A 5,953-nucleotide genomic window follows, 5' to 3' on the forward strand; every position below is an offset into this window, starting at 1 on the left:
ACTTATTTAAAGATAACCCTGTGAAAGGAACATTTTCGATTTCGATGTGGTGACACTGACCGATGTTATCCCGCGGTCAACAATGCCCCCCGCGGAAAGCGAGGGGCTAATGTCGACGACAATGGCACTTAAAACTAATGAGTTTCCTCTTCCACAAAAAACCATTCGGCATATATTCATCATCTCTGCGCAAATCCGCAATTATAACAGGTAAGTAATCTGAACAGATCAGAGGGCCGTTGATAGGATGTCGCCGATTTAAGAACATCTCTCCCTGCGTCTAGAGATCATATACGTTAACCGGTCACCACATTGAGAGGTGTGGTGAGTCTGTCGGGCGTATGCCTCAAGCACCGTAAAACTTGAAATTATATTAGAAAAAAAAAAAACTCTATCTAGGAAACATGTGCGATGACATTCTTTGCAAAAATAATAAATATATTGAATGAAATTGACCTTAAACCTCCTTTCCATAAAAAACACCGAGTGTCGAGAGCTCCAAAATCATATAGTTTATAAACCATATAGAACAGGATAGAACTTTATCACTGGATGCATCTTAGATGTGTGACTAAAAGATGTTTTTTCCATTACTTTCATTGTTATTTCTCCAGCTGTTACCATTTATTTTTCCTTTATCCTTGTTTATATATCAATCGTTATTATCCATCAATGATGTAATTTGAACCAGCGGTAGTAAACATTCTGTTTTTTTGTTACTTTTGTTACTGCACTCTGGGATCGTCCGCTAATTAGATACATTTTTGCGTAGCCTTATTTACTTTGTGGCCACATTTCATTTGAAGTTCTTTATGGACCTCCGGTCTAATCACATAGAAGACAACTCTCAAATAAACGATGGAAGCCTTTACCGTTGTTTTAAGAAAAAAAAAATACATACATATATATATTCATGTATATATTGATTGGGCTGTCAAACAGGTATTGACCATTTTAGTTCAAGCTAAAATTATCGTAATGTCCTTATTCGAACGTAAGCACTGGCTGCATTTTACAATATGACTACGATAAAGGCATAAATACTGTTTAGAGCCGTAAGAAAAAGGTTTGTTTCTTATGGTCAAGGTGCGTCATGGGAAGAAACGACTCAAAGATGATTCGAAGTCTTTTAACGTGAATGAAATGTTCTCCACTATCGCTCGACCAATGACAAAAAAAAGCTGATGAAACTACTGCAAGTAACCGATGCGTCGGGTAGTCATAATATCGCCAAAGTAAACATCGATTACCGTTTAAAGAAAGCTAGGTAGGAAAAAAAAAGTTGTTTGGGTGCGGACTGTACGAATTGACGCAAAAGAGACTACAACAAGTAAATCTCATAGCCGAATAGTGTGCAAACAAACAAACAAACAAACAAACAAGCAAACAAACAAACAAAAAAAAGGAACGTGTTTCTCAGTTCGTGGCAAAGTCTGGACTAATAGCAAGGAAGCTAACGCTATATATTTAATGGGAATGAAGAGGAATCATGCATTATGGGTTGCTATCGCTTGGCAAAAGGTTCGATTATGACCATCAACAACTAACAGGATCATAATAAGCGATTCGATTGAAATTAGTCAACCAAAAAGCATCGTCTTCCGCCATGGCAATCCTAGGCCACATACAGTTACTCGGTAAAAATGAAATGGAAAATTTTCGTACAGTCCAGATCTTGTACCACTAGATTATCGTCTGTGCCAGTTTCTACAAAACTTCTCTCATCATGTTGATTTTGAATGCAAAAATCACTTGCCCATAGAATTTCTATAGCTATCGGATTGTGATGCTATCAGAAAAATGACAGATGGTAACCGATAGTTGTTATTTATTTATTTAAATTATTTTTATTTATTTAAAATATTAGAAGGATTTGCTGCAATTTGGGTTTATGGCGGTCAGTGTTCCTTCGACAGCTTAAAATGTAAGTTACATCTTTTGAAGCAGCGATGCGATCCCTCGTCTGATAATTATAAATATATGAAATTGGTCTTGAGGTCCGTATAGAAATTTAAATAAATTTAGATAAAAACATGTCTAAACAACGGCACACGCTGGTCTAACTGTACGCGCTGCTATAGTCGCTCTAAACAACAAATGCCGGGTACCGATGGTTCGAATCACATCGTTGGCAAAAAGTAGAAACGGATTCTTAAACAAGGATAAAGTTGAAACAAACTTATTGAGATGATTTTTTATTTATCTTACAAATTTATACAGAAAGCATAGTAGCATTATTCGTTGGCATGTTTAATATCGGGTTGGATACCTTACGGGCTCTATCACTATTTCGAAATCTTGCCGCTCGGCATTTCTCTATAGAAAGCGTAGGTGAACTGGGATTTAACAAGGTTGTTGTGGCAATCGGTGCTAGATAACGAGTTTTCATACCTTCCGAAAATGACTAAACGAGGAAAGCCAAAGCTGGACCGACATCATCATTGTGAAGTCTACGATCCACTGTGGTTATAGCGAGAATAGTAAGATCTATTACTGGTAAAAGCAGTTATTCGACAGAACTACATGCAGAATCATACAGGCGATAGTAGAACACTGAAGCTGTCAGTGAATTTTTTAAGTAAATCTCTCCTTTATCGCTACCAGGCGAAGCATATCAAACACTATCCAATGCATCTACGGTAAGGTTTACAATAAATTTGCTTTGAATTATGATTGTTAGACATTGATAAAAGAAAAAAAAAAAAAAAAAAAAATCAGCCTAAGGGAAAACATTGGGTTTCAAGTTAAGAGATCTATTGAATGCGATTAATTTCAAAGTCATATCTTCATAAAATGCGAAAATTCCAAAAATGGTAGCATTTGCCAACTATCAAACTGTACCGCCGCCGAACGTGGCTTAAGCTTGCAACGAATATTAGTTTTATAATTTTCCGTAAACGTCACCACTTACAGCGTCAAGAAAAATTCGGATAAGCAACGTTTATGAGCAACATTTATTTTCGCTACGTCAACTTAACTCAAGTATTTAAGTACAATCAAGTCGTCGATGTATACAAGACACTGCTGGCAGGAGCCGGCAAAAAATACCCTCTTGTCACGAATATGGCTCACAAAATGGAGCTCATCAAATTTTTTCAACAAAGACAGTTTCTTTGAGCTGAGATCGTGCACTGCACAGTACGCGTGTTACACTTAGCAGAAAAAGTTTATCACGATTGGGTTTGTACTTGTGGTCAAACTTACCAGGCATTTGTGACGAATTCAAACGGAAAGGGTCATTAATGCAGTTGTGAAGGACGTCTCAGGAAATTCGAACATTCCAGTTTCTCGCCGACCACAATAGTCGGAGCGATCATACGGGTACACTTGACGTGTATCGCAAGAAAGTCCCGGCGCTAGGTCTTAAAATATTCAGCCTACACAGGAGCTGAAGCTCGCAGGCGCTGAAAAACATCGTAAGCGTTCTGCATGAGCTGGGAAACAGTTGCGAAATAGCTCTCACTTTGTACAGATGTCGCCTCCTAAAGTGATACGCGATTCTCCGTGGGTGGACCAGTAACCAGACAAAACTGTCCTTTATGACTCATGCCATTGACGGGTGAGCATCCTATGCAGCTAGCGTGAGAATATCGTAGAGAGCTGGACCACGGGGTGTCGACAGACCGAATACACAATTTTCCGCGCGGAGCCCGTATCATAGCCGCTTGTTTGATACGACTTAGCGTTACTAGTCTTTTTCCTATAGGATCTCTGGAAAAGCAAAGTCTATTGTGAAAGCTTCTCTAAAGTTGAATAGTGTTGATTCGTGGACATCCGGTGATAGATGGGAAGCAATGACGTATTGCTTGTTCCTTTCTTAAGTCATATGCTTGTTGTTCTATGACAAATGTATTAAGCATAGTCAGACATATTGTACAATTGGCGATATTTTGATTGGTATAATACATCCTATCAATATTTTGCGAAGAATGTAAAATCTTCATCTTAGTATCACATATTGTTTTGCAAGCAAGGGCCAATTTTTGGTTCTTGCCGAAAAGGCGTCTCAGTGCGCACGCAATTTTCCAGTTCTTCGCAATTCTAGCGAACATTAAAACGCTTTGTTATTTTATTAAATGCCGCGGTTTCTTATAAAGCATATAAACTTTTCTAATCCACTCGAGACCCTAAGCATTTAGGAGCAAGTTGAAAAGCCATACAACATCAACAGTATGACGCAAACACATCCGTTGCGTGACATTAACGGAAGCTGATGGGATGTCTCGTGCAACGATCCCACGCGGCTGTCTCTCATCCAGATATTCTTACCGCTATGAAGTACGACCATCACTCTTTTGCCCGATGAAACGTAAATGCTACCAATTGACAATGGTGATCCGTCCGCATGTACTTCAACTAGCATCGGCAGGTTCAACTAGACCAGCAAACGACAGGTATATCGTTGAGTGGCTTACCATGCAGGTTGGTCCGCGTGGTGCAGTCCTGCACACATAAACGTTATCAATGTATTTTTACTTCTATCCAGGACGGTGTTTAGGCTGCCTCGGCACTTAATGGTCGGGTTGTTAGTTCCAGCCTTTTAGAGGCCTCGTTAGGCTACTTGAGTGTGATCGTATATATGTACGTACACAGATTTTTATTACACTCTGCCATAGGTATTCTCTACTAATTTACATATACGGATCCTAAAAACGCGAAATATTTAAGCTACTCTATCAACCGCTACTAAAACAATAATAATCTACCTTAAAACGATTATATAACTATATATTATGTATAATAGAGAGACACGTAAATATTTCCAAAATGGCTACGTTACTTAGGGCAGATTTTCAAGCCCGAAGTAAAACAGCTTTGATAATGGATACCTGTTGTTAATTAAAACTAAAAGCCACGACTTTTTTTTTTGAATGGATCCGCTTTTAATTGGACATTGTCACTATCAAGCAGAGATAATTACCACACACGAACAACTGACAAAGAGAAATATTAACATACTGAATTATTCATTCAGCGTGAGCTCGTTTACAGTGTTATTATCAAATAGTGTTCTTAAATCGTCTGCTTAATTTCTCGCCTGGATAGCGTAGACGGAATCAGCGAATAGTAAAATTATATAAGCCGTATAGATGAATTTTCTTGTTTTTGCATTTGGCTCGTTTTTTTTCTTTTTCTCTTTTAGGACGTTTTACTGTTAGATGTGCTTCGTCCTAGTTTACGCACGACATGCGTGACATCGTTTTTATGGCGTTCGTTTCCATCTTAAGTTTGTCGTGTCCGTCACAAACTTCAATGTGCCACCTGAATTTTAGACTTTGCTAGGCGTTTGCAGTCATTTAACTACCTTTTTTTCGTTTCCATATAGAATCTACCAATCCTTATTAAAATGTTTGCCGTCTTCGGTGATGTGCGTATAGCGAGCAACGTCGAAACTCCTATAACTTATCGGTGAGATGATAGTTCGCTAACGAGTAATAACTTTATTTTATGGTCAGTTTCCGCCTTCGACCCAAATTTCTTGTTCGGCCATATTCCCTGCCCTAATTCTCTCCCAAAGCCGTTCCCAATGAATTTCAAATCATTTGCAACGACCCGTTTTAGGTAAATTATTGTAGAAAATCTGTTTCTGCATCTCCGTATAGCCCATGTAACTTCATTGGCAGTACGACTTAGACAATTCAACGCTTCGTACCCGTGTCATACTGCCTTGGAGTTTGCTGAGCAATAAAATCTACTTGTCCATTCGTTTTATTGCATGAAGCTTCCCGCAACGAAACAATGAGTTGCGTTCAGCACAACAGCGTAGCCGCTCTGATAAGGATTGAAATTGAAGGCTCCAGTATCAGGGACTGAGAGGTTTCCAACACAACTTTCGGTAGCCATCTAGTAACAAACAGCCGCTACTTCGGATAGGTCAGAGAAGCGAGCAGCGGAATAGGGCCGTGGCATTCTCGCTTCGCTCCGTTTCATTGCGAGCGACGAACAACGGTTG

The sequence above is a fragment of the Varroa jacobsoni genome, unplaced genomic scaffold, assembly GCF_002532875.2.
Source record: "Varroa jacobsoni isolate VJ856 unplaced genomic scaffold, vjacob_1.0 scaffold_889, whole genome shotgun sequence".
Taxonomy (NCBI): domain Eukaryota; kingdom Metazoa; phylum Arthropoda; class Arachnida; order Mesostigmata; family Varroidae; genus Varroa; species Varroa jacobsoni.